The 14,570-nt window shown below is 38.6% G+C and overlaps 1 pseudogene; it reads left to right on the top strand.

The window, feature by feature from the left end:
- Nucleotides 1-5,563: 5,563 nt before the first annotated feature.
- On the top strand, nt 5,564-13,924 carry Tgif1-ps1 (TGFB-induced factor homeobox 1, pseudogene 1; annotated as a pseudogene).
- The last annotated feature ends 646 nt before the right edge of the window (nt 13,925-14,570 follow it).

Genomic DNA, 14,570 nt, shown 5'->3' with positions numbered 1-14,570 from the left:
CAGATTCAATGCAATCCCCATCAAACTATCAATTCAATTCTTCAGAGAGTTAGACAGAACAATTTGCCAATTCACCTGGAATAACAAAAATCCCAGGATAGCTAAAACTATCCTCAACAATAAAAGGGCTTCCGGGGCAATCACTATCCCTGAACTCAATCAGTATTACAGAGCAGTAGTGATAAAAACTGCATGGTATTGGTACAGAGACAGACAGATAGATCAGTGGAATAGAATTGAAGACTCAGAAATGAACCTACAAACCTGGTCACTTGATTTTTGACAAAGGAGCCAAAACCATCCAATGGAAAACAGATAGCATTTTCAGCAAATGGTGCTGGTTCAACTGGAGGTCAGCATGTAGAAGAATGCAGATCGATCCATTCTTATCACCCCGTACAAACCTTAAGTCCAAGTAGATCAAAGACCTCCACATCAAACCAGATACACTGAAAGTAATCGAAGAAAAAGTGGGGAAGCATCTCGAACACTTGGGCACTGGAGAAAATTTCCCGAACAAAACACCAATGGCTTATGCTCTAAGATCAAGAATCGACAAATGAGATCTCACAAAACTGCAAAGCTTCTGTAAGGAAAAGGACACTGTTGTTAGGACAAAACGGCAACCAACAGATTGGGAAAAGATCCTTACCAATCCTACAACTGATAGAGGGCTTATATCCAAAATATACAAAGGACTCAAGAAGTTAGACCGCAGGGAGACAAATAACCCTATTTAAAGAAATGGTGTTCACAGCTAAACACAGAATTCACAGTTGAGGAATGCCAAATGGCTGAGAAACACCTAAAGAAATGTTCAACATCTTTAGTCATAAGGGAAATGCAAATCAAAACAACCCTGAGATTCCACCTCACACCAGTCAGAAAGGCTAAGATCAAAAACTCAGGTGACAGCAAATGGTGGTGAGGATTCAGAGGAAGAGGAAGACTCCTCCATTGTTGGTGGGATTACAGACTGGTACAACCATTCTGGAAATCAGTCTGCGGGTTCCTCAGAAAATTGGACATTGAACTACCTGAGGAACCAGCTATACCTCTCTTCGGCATATACCCAAAAAATGCCCCAACATATAACAAAGACACATGCTCCACTATGTTCACAGCAGCCTTATTTATAATAGCCAGAAGCTGGAAAGAACCCAGATGACTTCAAAGGAGGAATAGATACAGGAAATATGGTACATCGACACAGTGGAATATTACTCAGCTATCAAAAACAATGACTTTACGAAATTCATAGGCAAATGAATGGAACTGGACAATATCATCCTGAGTGAGGTAACCCAATCACAGAAAAACACACATGTTATGCACTCATTGATAAGTGGATATTAGCCCAAATGCTCAAATTACCCTAGATGCACAGAACCAATGAAACTCAAGAAAGATGACCTAAATGCGAATGCTTCACTCCTTCTTTAAAAGGGGAACAAGAATACCATTGGCAGGGGATAGGGAGACAAAGTTTAGAACAGAGGTAGAAGAAACACCCATTCAGAGCCTGCCCCACATGTGGCCCATACATATACAGTCACCAAACTAGATAAGATGGATGAAGCAAAGAGTGCAGGCTGACAGGCACCAGATGTAGGTCTCTCCTGAAAGACATAGCCAGAATACAGCAAATATATAGGCCAATGCCAACAGCAAACCACTGAACTGAGAATGGGACCCCTGTTGAAGGAATCAGAGAAAGGACTGGAAGAGCTTGAAGGGGCTCAAGACCCCTTATGAACAACAATGCCAACCAACCAGAGCTTCCAGAGACTAAGCCACTACCCAAAGACTATACATGGATTGACCCTGGGCTCCAACCTCATAGGTAGCAATGAATAGCCTATTAAGAGCACCAGTGGAAGGGGAAGCCCTTGGTCCTGCCATGACTGAACCCCCAGTGAATGTGATTGTTGGGGGGAGGGAGGTAATGAGGGGAGTATGGGGAGAGGAACACCCATAGAGAAGGGGAGGGGGAGGAGTTGGGGAAATATTGGCCTGGAAACTGGGAAAGGGAATAACAATCGAAATGTAAATAAGAAATACTCAAGTTAATAAAGATGGAAATAAAGAGATAATCAGAAACAGTGATTGTTGCTTCCTAGTATTTTTGTTGTTAGAGGTGAAATTATGTTTGTGTGGGTATCTTCCTTTGGGTATGTGGAATGAAGGGTGTAGTTTCCTTCCTTGTGTTGGAGTTTTCCACATATTATCCTTTGTAGGTCTGGTTTTGGGGAAAGATATTGTGTACATTTGGTTTTGTCATGGAATATCTTGTTTTCTCCATCTATGTTAATCGAGAGTTTTGCTGGGTCTAGTGACCAGGGGTGGTATTTTTGTTCTCTTGTGGTCTGTATGGCATATGCCCAGGACCTTCTGGCTTTCAGTCTCTTGTGAGAAGTCTGGTGTGAATCTGAGAGTTCTGCCTTTATATGTTACTTGACCTTTTCCCCTTACTGCTTTTAATATTCTTTCTTTGTTTTGTGCATTTTGTGTTTTGATTATATTGTGTTAGGAGGAATTTCTTTTCTGGTCCAATCTATTTGGAGTTCTGTAGGCTTCTTGTGTGTTTATGGGCATCTCTTTCTTTAGGTTAGGGAAGTTTCCTTCTATGATTTTGTTGAAGATATTTACTGGTCCTTTGAGCTGGGAGTCTTCACTCTCTTCTATACCTATTATCCTTAGGTTTGATCTTCTCATTGTGTTTGAATTTCCTCGTTGTTTTGGGTTAGGAGGTTTTTGCATTTTTCATTTTCTTTGACTGTTGTTTCAATGTTTTCTGTGGCATCTTCTGCACTTGAGATTCTCTCTGCTATCTCTTGTATTCTGTTGGTGATGCTTGCATCTATGACTCCTGATCTTTTTCCCAGGTTTTCTATTTCCGTGGTTGCCTCTCTTTGTGATTTCTTTATTGTTTCTACTTCCATTTTTAGATCCTCAGTGGTTTTGTCAATTCCTTCACCTGTTTGTTTGTGTTTTCCTGTAATTCTTCAGGAGATTTTTATGTTTCCTTTGTGAGAGCTGCTACCTGTTTACCTGTGTTGTCCTTTATTTCTTTAATGGAGTTATTTATGTCCTTCTTAAAGTCCTCTATGATCATCATGAGATGTGATTTTTAAATCCAAATCTTGCCTTTCCTGTGTGTTGTGGCACACAGTACTTGCTGCAGTGGTAGAACTGGTTTTTGACAACACCAAGTAGTCATAATTCCTGTTGCTTAGGTTCTTGGACTTGCCTCTTGCCATCTGGTTATCTCTGGTGTTGGTTAATCTTGCTGTCTCTAACTGGAGCCTGTCAGCCCTGTGAGCCCGTGAGCCTATGATCTTAGGTGTGTCATCACTCCTGGAAACCAGCTTTCTCCAGGTGGTATTTGATTCTGGAGAACTGTGCCACTGAGTTAATTCTGAGGTGTGGACTGAAACAGGAAGGATCCTTTCCCCAGTTGCTCTGCAGTTGTTGAACCCAGTAGTCTCCTGGCAGGTCCCCTTTTGGCCAGATTTTGGATCAAAATTGTTTGTCTTAACTGTGGACTTAGGGGTGACAGAACTCCTGGAAGACGAGCTCTCTCCAGGCTGGATTTTGGTCCAGAAAGCTGTCAACATTCTGCATTTTAATCTCTTCTCTTTGAGGCAGAATGCTTCATCTTTGAGGAAATGGCTATACAATATCCTTTGACATATGGGATTGATTTTCGATCAAGGCAAACTGGAAGAAATGTGTAGTTGTGTGCCATATTGTCTCTCTACAATTTTGTTTTCTTATTTATTGCTCTGTACTCATGAAGATCTTTCATCCCTATACAAATTAAGGTTTTAATTTGTTAAAGTGTAGACTTAGATACTATTAAATTATTAAACCATCCAGAATTAAGGGTCTCAAAAAGGATGTACATTTTTTTCTCTGTTATGCAACATACCAGAAACAAGAGCTATACATGACAATCAGGTATAGTCATGAAGATATCTTTCAGTATCACACATATATTTTATTTTGAACATTCAAATCTTCACAGACTTCATGTTTATGCTGTTCCACATTTCTATCAGGAAAGAAAAGAGGGAAAAGAGTGACTTTGATCATAGAAAACTGGTGGCAGAGCTGAATATAGCTGCAAAGGAAGCTGAGAAATAGAGTTTCTACATGAGAAGTGATTTTCCTGCTGACATTTATGAAAGTAGATAGTGAGAAAAATTTAAAAAATTTAAAAGTGACTGAAAATAATGTCTCTTTTATATGTATGTATTTACTTTATATAATATATATGTATATATATATATGTGAATCATGTTTAAAAGCAGCTAATAGTAGTGATTGATCTGTTTTGAATAGGTTATCTACACTAGAATATAATGAAAATGGAGAGTATAAATAGTTGTCTTATATAATGAATTGTTTGTTATATTTTCAAGATCTTCTTGTTAGTAATATATGAGATATATAGGTCCACAAAAATTTGAATTTTAGAAATTTGAGTAAATTCTATTACTTGTTTCAAATGCTGTGAATTTTTATCCAGTGTATAATTTGATGATTGTAAGAAGAGTTTAATTCCAAGTAATTGTTTTTTCTCTCCCCGTAGGTTATTGTAACATAGTCATTCCTATATTTAGCTTTTATAAGGCTCTTTGTATAAGAATAGTCGTGCATAATTTATAATATTCTAGTCTTTATTATTTGTCAAATATAAATATATGCTGACAACTTCTACTCCTATGTTTGGCTGTTCTGTCACTGCTAGCAAAAAAAGTGGGCAGAGTGCAAAATATAAAAAGATGCTACATTCAGTTTTCTGAGGCTGTTGTAAAAACAATAATACTACCACAAATTCAGTAACTAACAATACAGAAATTTATTCTCTCCATCTGGAGGCTAGAAAAGCTGGAGTCTCTGTGGCCATTTTCTCTCTGAAGGACCATCTGCCTTTTGCCTCTTCAGCTTCTGGTGACTGTCTTCACATTTCTGGGCTTGGAAGCTGCTCTCAGATCACATGTGCTTTTCCGTGTTTGTGTCTTTATGGTTTCTATCAAAACATCATAATGACACTTTCATTGTTTTGATGGTCTACCAAGATGACTCAGGATTATCTGCTTATTTTAATATCCTTAGCTGTATTATATTTGAAAAGGTCTTCCTGTCCAAATAGGGTAATGGTTATAGTTTCTATAGACTATGTGAATTTTCATTTTCTTTTATGGACAGGAAGACTTTCCACAATACATTCTCTGTGCTATCATCCATTTCACATGGGGAATTCACTCACCTCATCCTAACATCCAGCAAAATATCAACACATTACAGGTCAGTTCAACTTAGCTTCTTATGTAAATATCAAAAGCTCAAAAATCTCAAATACCATTAACTCAATCAAAAAATAATTATGTTCTCACTGTGATTCATCCTAGATCAAAATGTCTCTCCATCTTGGAACCTTTAAAAACTAGAGGAACAAAGTATCCTGCTGAAATAAAAATGAGAATTTCAGAATCTGGATCAGTGAGGAAATATTCAGAGGACCAAGAAATAACTATGGCTTGGCACAGTGTGCACTATGAAGAATCTAAAGAAAGGTAATGCTGACCATTCAATAACCAGTTCTTACATGTCCATACCAAAATCCCTTGAATGTTCATCAAAAGTTATGAACTGGAAATATTTGGCAAAATAGAGAATGGTCAGAGACATTCTTGGGATGCAATGTGAAGAGAGGATAGTAATTAAGACACCCTGGAAAGAGACAATTGATAAATAAATTAGAAATGCAAGCTATAGAAATGTTGTAACTATTAAAAAAATAAAGATTAAAAGACCTGGAATAAATCTCAAAATATTTACCTCAAATATCAGTAGCCTAAATTGTTCCTAATTCTTTTTAGGATTTCCTTGGTTGCCCTTTTCTAGGAATAATTATGTGTTTACACACTCAAATCTTTCTGCCAGAAATGTGTATCTCAAGGTATAAAGTGAATGTCAAATATTAATTTACACTCTTTACACATTTCTAAGATTCTAAGACATTGGAGAGAAATAATGTTTTTAGTAGTCATAGGCATTACTTAACAAAACTGTATCATAAGAGTAACAGAAAATTACTTTTCCATTCTTCTCTGGTCCTTTTATAATGACTCTTCCCAGATATATCCAAAATTTGGTTCTTAATCGTACTTTTATAAAAATAGTGAAATCAACTTTTTTTTTTATCCAGGCCCATAGCTCCCTCCCAAATTCCGTGGGAGAGAGAGCTGAACAACCAAAAGTGCGGGCAATCCTGAGACTGCAGGACAGACTGCCACTTTTGCCCACCTTTGCCCACATTCCTGGCACAAGAGGAAACTGCATAGTGCCTCTGGACACAGTAATATAGGAGCAGTCAGCTGTAGGAGCCCTGAATTCCAGGTCTGCGCCCAGATCTGAACTGTACTGGTCAAACAGCTCCCTGTATCCAAATCCCGTTGTGGGGGAGGGGGAGTGCTGGACCCTCAGAAGGGCGAACACTCCTGAGAAACCAGAGAAGACTACCCTCTGCCCACATTCACAACTCAAGAGGAAAACTCCTAGTGCCATCTGTGCCCCCTGCGCACAGGGACTTAGGAGCAGTAGGGATCGAACCCTGCTGGTTGCTGCCCTTGTCAAGAACTGAAAGTCAGCAGCCAGAAGTGACTACACACCTGAGAACCAAATACCAAAAGCAATCTACAGATTCTACAGACCAGGATCAGATACTGGGTCTTGTTACCCTGTGACTTTCTATTTAAGCATTGCTCGAAATCCCAGTACAGTCCTTCAGTAGAATATAATCCCCACCCTACTCAATTTCCTAGTTGTATGATAAGAACCTTTGTAGAGACTATCTTTATCAGCAGAATGTCTTTACCCTTAGCCGTTGCATTTCTTTATATTCTGGGAGTTGTTTTGAGGAGCTAGCCTTTTGTGGTACAATTGTTTTGTGTAATTTCTATTAATTTGGGATTGTCCAGTATTTCATGGCTGGTTTCAGATTGGCTTTGACTGAATTTGAGGGATATGATTGAACTGACTGTGTCATCCTATAAGATCAGTTTGTGTTCTCTATGCAATTATAAAGCACACATTTTTTTGACCTTGTACATACAGTTACCACAATAAGTTTGAGATATATCCATTGTAGTTTGCATATTAACATTTCAATATTTTTATTGTTAAGGAAATCTATGCTCTAAGACATTATTGTACTTTATTGATGCATTGCTGGTGAATATCTGATTTCCATCTAGGTTTAGGGTATTCTAATGAAGCTTCCACGAACATGTTGTGTGTCTTTGATTGGACTTACCTTTTCAAATTTCTTGGGTAAATATAAAAGGAGTTAAAGATATATTACTACTAACTAGTTGATGAAATTATTGTCAAAGTAATTGTGTCATTTTCTGTTGCTCTGAGAGGTATACAAGAGTTCTGAATGTGCTACACTCTCCCTAGTACTTGAATGTGTAAGATGTTTGAAATGTTGAGCCATTCCAGTGGCATTTTACTGGGTGTAATTAAGGCATTCAATATACACTAAGCTATAATTAAGTAGCTTTGCCTTTTCCTATATACTATGTTTACCATCCATATATCTTTTAATTAGAAAAGTATGTATTTCTGACTATTTTGCCTGTTTTTTGGAACTCTTTTCCTCCTATTGGGTTGCTTTGTTCAGCCTCAGTATGAGGCCTTTGCCTCGTCTTAATGTACTTTGTGTTGTAGAGTTTGGTTCTGTCTCTTGGAAGTCTGCTCTTTTCTGAAGGGAAACAGATGGGAAATGAATATTGGGGAGAAGAGTGATGGGAAAGGGAGCTGAGAGGAGTGGAAAGATATCAAGCTGTGGTCGATATATATATTGAATAAGAGAAGAATCTATTTTCAATAAAAAATGAAAAAGAAAAAAAGATTTTTCTGGTGAATTTGGGTTATTTTCTTATTAAGTTCTAAGGTTCATTCTCTACTTGAAATATAAATTCTTTTAAAAAGCATGAAGACCATTTTTTTGTAAAGTATAGCTTTTAAAAGGTACTTTAAAGAACTAAAACTCTTTTTTAAAAATTGTATCTATTGTTGTATAAATGGAAAGTTTCTAAGGTCCGACCTTTGCTTATCTCCGGAACTAGGTTTCACAGAGTAGTCTGTACCCCGCCCACCATGACTCAGCTTTATCTGTTGTACTTTTCCACTTCTGTGTCCACATGTTTCTCTTCACCTTATACAAATTGCTCTCTTGGCTTGATGTGATGCTATCTCTGACACTCAGGGGTAGCCAGATTTTTGTCTTGGCTTAATAAATTTCTCAAGAGAGACCTTGCTTTGTGTATGGCTCCCTGATAACTCTTTGTCTTAGTTTGGTTCTCCATGGCAATTAAGAGACACCATACCATGGCAATTCTTATAAGAGAAAGTGTTTAACAGTAGCTCACTTACAGTTTTAGAGGTTTATTCCACTATCATCATTGTGGGGTGCATATCAATGTACAGGCAGACATGGAACTGGAGGACCTGAGAGTTCTACATCTTGATCCATAGGCAGCAGAAGGGGACTGTCCCACTGGGCATGGATTGACCATAGAGAAGGCCTCGAAGCATGCCTCCACAGTGACACATTTCCTCCACCAAGGCCACACCTACTCCAACAAAGCCACACATTTTAATACTGTCACTCTCTATAGACCTATGAAGGCCAGTAACATTTAAACTACCACATTCTCACTCTCCTGAAATGCCTAGGTAACCTTTCATTTATTATTTGTATATGTGCGTGGGCCTGCATATGCCAGACCCTCATGTAGAGGCCAAAGGATAAGTTGGAGTCAGTTCTCTCTTTCCACTCTGTGGACACTGGGGATATAACTTGTTCTGGTGGCTTGAGAGCAGGTCCCTCTATCTGCTGAGCCATTTATCTGGCTCAGGATTACTATGGTTTAAATTTAATATAACATTAACTAAATTTGCTGAGTTTATTCTGTGTCCTTGAAGTGATTTTATAAACTTTGAGCCTACATTTACCTCTATGTTGATTCCTCCAGATTGAAACATTCCATCTGGCACGGAAACACCTTAAGGTCAACAACTCAAAATAGCTTCAGGTAATCTCTCAAACTCATCAGATTCCCTAGGCCTCTGAGTCCCCAAGATTATGCAAACAACAACAACAACAACAACAACAAAAGACCACTGAGAATCACTCTTATACAAACCAAGTATCAAAAAAGATTCTGAGATAATATCAGCTGCCTGAGAGAAGCAGAGACTGCAGGAGTTGCCTGGAAGAGGATAGCCCAAGTGAGTCACTTGGGAAGAATGCTGTCCAACCTGCTGAGCTGCCTGCAGCTGTGCAGTAGTTTCCAGGTTCACAGCTTTTGTGAACCTACACTCATTCTGGGAGGGACTTTGTTGATCCAACTGTCTTTTAGTTATTTTGGATCATGTAAGTAACTAGTCTATATTGTTTCAAGTAACCCCCCAAAAAATCTCCTTGGTTGACCAGGCTGAACTGGTAGTATCCTTACTTTGGTCTGCCAAGGAATCCCTATCTGGAATATGTAGATGTATGTGTATTGCATCTTCCCAAAAAAGTCTTGTCCCACAACATTCTGTGATTAATTTACATTACATCCATTACAATTATATTATATCAATATACATACACATATACATACCTAAACACACACACACACACACACATATATGTGTGTGTGTGTGTGTGTGTGCATGTGCATGTGCATATATATGTAAGTGATAAAGGTTTGAGCCATTTTCCACATGGTACTTTATTTAAACATTAACTGACCATCAACATATGCTTTCTGTTTTAGAGTTTTGTTTTTTATAGTTGCTTAGCATTCTTTTACAAAAGAAAACTGTCTAGTGTTAGCTTACATATATTTGCTTATTTAGTTCATACTTCTTTATGTGATGAGCCTCTCTGGTGACTACTGACATTGATCTCTGTATGAAAACTCTTCTCACCTGACTAGACCTCATGTTTGACATGATCTGCTCTTCTCCTGGAAGAATATCACACTCCCCCTCCCCCCTCTTATACTGAAGCAAGGCAGAGCAAAGCTATGCAAAGGACTCTCTTTCTCTCCTACACCTTTGCAAATATGTTCTTTGTCCTCATGTCTTTGGGATTGAATTGTCTTGCAAAAAAAAAAAGGTAGATGAAAAAGATGAAGTAGGAAATAAGAAAGAGGAATAATGGAATCGAATAAAAGTAATAATATTTTGTTTTTATCTTAAATAATATTTGGATCATGGTTGGACTTTACTGTTTTTATAGTAGAAAATTATCCTCAGGGCATGAGTAGCCTTATAGTTAAAATAATTATCAATAATCAGGGCATTAGTGATTTATACAATGATGGTTAATGCTAATTATTAAGGGAACAAAACTTAGAATCAGTTGAGAGAGCCCTGAGCATGCCTGTGAGGGATTTTCTTCATTACATTAATTGATGTGGAAAGGCCCGTAGGGGATCTTGACATGAACAGAAATGGAGATGGTGCATGGACTGTCTGAGAGTGGAGAATGCTAGTTGAACACCACCATAAATGCATTCCCCTATCTTCACTTCTCCCTAGAGACATACTGTGACAAACTCCTTAAGTGCCTTCTACTGTGCCTCAAGTGCCTCTTTCTTGAATGAGGGACTGAGGGACTGAACTTGGAAATGTGAGCTAAATAAAACCTTTCTCTTTCTTTCTTTCTTTCTTTATTTCTTTCTTTCTTTCTTTCTTTCTTCCTTCCTTCCTTCCTTTCTTTCTTTCTTTCATTTTTAATTTTACTTTCTATTTCCCCCAACTAAATCATCTATTTGTCCCTAAAGAAATGATTGAAAAAGACAACTCTAGACAAAGAAGACTTAAAACAGTATTTTTCATGTTACATAACAAAACCGACCCTATAGGAAACATAACAATAATGCTCATGGTTGGGTCTAGCTGTAGAGATGTGAAAATCATTTGTACAAATTTCTCTTTTTTAGAGATTTATTTATATTATGTATAAGTACACTGTAGCTGTCTTCAGACACACCAGAAGGAGGGTATCAAATCTCATTACAGATGGTTGTGAGCCACCATGTGGTTGCTGGGATTTGAACTCAGGTCCTCTGGAAGAGCAGTAAGTGCTCTTAGCCACTGAGCTCTCTCACTAGCCCCCAAATTTCATAACCTAAAAGAAAGAAGGAGAAAAAGGCAAAGACAGAATTCCAAACACCTTTAGAAAGGGGATGTAATGACAATCCAGAAATATCCCAGAGTCCTTCAATAAACCAGGGAAAAGTCTTGAAGATGACCTTGTCCTGGAATGTCAGACCTTAGACGTCACCAGTTGCAGGCAACAGTCCTGAGGTTGATTTTACCTGCAAGCTGTCTTCACTTCCTTTAGCTTATGGGTGTCCTGTTAGGACTGGGGCAGAGGGCTCCTATGTGATCTGCTCATGCAAACAAACAGCACGATTGGAGGTCTGGTGGTTTCTTTAGTTGGAATATTTTGTCACAGCCAAGGAAAAGAAACTAAGACAGAAGTGAGGCCACTGCTATCATACTATCATATTCTGATTTGAATTTTAAAGTTTTGGGCTGGAAAAGCCATTGAATGAGAGATGCTGAGTTTAATAGGCGTTTCTCATGGGAACTTGGAAGACAGTATTGCTGAGAGAAATGTAGACTGTGGAGATTTAGCTCCTGCGAGTCTGGAGGAGACCTAGGACCCTATTTGGAACTGAGCTGGGGTCATTATGTACTATTTTGATGAAGAATCTGGCTTCATTCTGCAATGTCCCATCATGTCCTGAATAACTCAAGTGAAGTTACATATAAAGATAATGGACTAATTTGTTTGATGATGATAGGTATATAGATAGGGCTAAAGTTGTGTACCAACCATGCAGACAACAAAACAACTGTAACTGTTAATGAGCTTATTGTTGTCATTAAGACCAACAAGATGCTCTGCATTTGGACAACAGGAAGGAAGTTATTTCCTTAGAGCAAGCACATGGAAGTTTACATAACTAATCCAAGTCAGGATTCGACAGCATTGTCCACATGGCCTTGGTTTCAAAAGCCTTAAAGATGAAGAATTGAGGAGGTCATGGGGAACAAGTGATGCCAGGCAATGTGGCAGGGCTGAAAGTCCTGTGGAGAGGCTCTAAGAGGCCATGGAGCAAAACTGTCAATGAAGCTTAAATGGCAGTGGAGAGACGGGTGGACTATTGGAGCTCACAGGACCACAGGCATGCAATAAAGGTAGTTTACAGGTTTGGAGTGGAGCCTGCCCCCCAGAGTCTTCACTGCTGAAAGCAGGAAAACTGAAGGGTGGAACCAGGAGATTAGTTTATGACCTCCTGGTAACGGAAATGAAATAGCAGATTTTTTTTCATTTCCTACTGGCTTTTTGGTTTTGTTCTAGTTTGATAATTCCTTTAGATCCCAAAATTCCCCCTTCTGGGAATAAGGACATTTACTCTGTCATGAAATATTGGAAGTATAGATCTTGATTTTGAGGTTTAGGAGCTCACAGGTGAGGGATTTTGGATTTTTAAAGTGTTGACTGTTAATGAATATATAGACTGTTAAACTTGAATTGTGTTTTATATTACGAGAAAAACATGAGATCATTATTAATAAAGGGTGGAGGGTTAGAGCTTAAAAATCAAGTCTTTAGGGATCGAATGACAGGTACAAAGTTGTGATGGGTAGTGATAATTATAAATCTGATAAAGTCCATAGTTATCTGGGAGATAGGCTTCTGAGCATGCCTGTGAAGGAGTGATTGTCTTGAATACACTAGTGTGTGTGGAATAATGACCGTAACTACATCAAAGGATCCTGGACTGTGTGAGAAAGAAAGTGGTGTAGTCACCCACTGTTCTTTAGTTCTGACAGCAAATGAAGTGCGACTAGTTCTCTAAGTTTCTTTTTCTGTGATTTCTCTGCCTCAAAACACTGTAGTCAGGAATTGTGAGAAGAGTAAATTCTTTTTGAGACCCAGACCTTGGCTGTATTTTCCAATGGAATAAGGTTACCGCAGCCACCTCCTAACACACACCCCACTGGATTTCTCCCTGTTTTCTACTTTATAGAGTTTTGTGTATGTAGTTCCATGGGAGAACTTGAAATATACAGAATTCTTGACGACTCCAGGTACTTGGCATTGCTGCAGCATCCAGCAGTGACCTGGAAGATAAAGACAGCCTGGACATTCCTCTGCACCTTTCCTCTTTAGTGGCCTCTGGCAACAGGAGAGGCAGTCCACCCAAGGAGTCTGTCCATATTCTGCGAAGCTGGTGTATGAACAGAGCAAGAGAAAACACTGAAGACACACCTGTCCACACCCGTTCATCAATGCGTGCTGAAGGCTCCTCCCTGACTTGCTGAGAAAGGATGGCAAAGATCGAAATCAGTTCATGATTTCCTGCCATAGGGACAAGACTTCAGAAGCTAGCTCTATGGAAACTAAAACAGGTATCAAAAACTTCATGGCAGCTCTTGAAGAAAGCCCGTTTCATTCCTGCCCTGCTGGACTCAACTCGACACTAGGGAGTGTCTCCTAAACCTTCCTCTCCGGGATCTATTTTGGCTAACCTTACATTAGAGATCTGCCATACCATCTTGACTGCATTGAAAAATGGGTCTCTCTCTCTCTCTCTCTCTCTCTCTCTCTCTCTCTCTCTCTCTCTCTCTCTCTCTCTCTCTCTCTCTCTGCCAGATGGCTAGCATGGGAGAGAACATAGATACAAGCATGCTTGCAAACCCAAGAGTGGTCTTTTCAACTCTCCTACCTGCTACTCTGTCAAACTTCAACTAGAATTTTACCAGATTCCAGGTTCTAGTGGATGTTGCATTCAAACAGGCAGCTAAGGTGAATCTTCAGGTCAAATTCACAGCTTAACTGTTTTTTCCCCCAAACAAAACCCTTCTCCCAACACAGTCCTGATTGTTGCCGGGGGTGATGGCAAGAGACATTTTTCTATTAATATTTGCACATGGGATTGCTCAAACGAAGCTTCCAGTTATTAAGATGTCTTTAATGGAATACAGTCACTCTAAGAACTGCAGACTAAAGCTACTGTAGAAACAAAGGGTTTTCTTTTTAAAAGGTTTCTTGGTAGATCTTTCATAATATGAGATGGTTCTCATTATCATTTTATCTTCTCTCCACTTATTTTAAAGGATTTTTTCAGAAGTTCTAGCATCTTTCTCTCCTCATATAGAACAAGATGCCAACATACAATCTAATGAATAAACTTTTAGGGGTTTTGCTTGTTTGTTTTTTAGATTCAACAAATCTAAAGTCTGCAAGTATGAAAATAGTTGTGGATTTCTCTTTTCAAGACACAATAAAGTGTTTTCTTAAAAAAAAATCCTCTTCCCTTATAATGCTTTTGTCAGAGTATTTTCTCAAAGCAATCAGAAAATAATATTATTCACACTGTATATTTAAATTAGTTGGCACCTACAGAAGTCAAAACACCCCAGCTTGTCTCATTTATTTATTCCATTTATTCTTTACTAGTTGGTTTGCTCTCATTTCTTGA

Source organism: Rattus norvegicus, chromosome 2 (genome assembly GCF_021556685.1).
Source record: "Rattus norvegicus strain SHRSP/BbbUtx chromosome 2, alternate assembly SHRSP_T2T, whole genome shotgun sequence".
In the NCBI taxonomy this organism is placed as follows: domain Eukaryota; kingdom Metazoa; phylum Chordata; class Mammalia; order Rodentia; family Muridae; genus Rattus; species Rattus norvegicus.
This window is presented reverse-complemented; position numbering and strand designations above follow the sequence as displayed.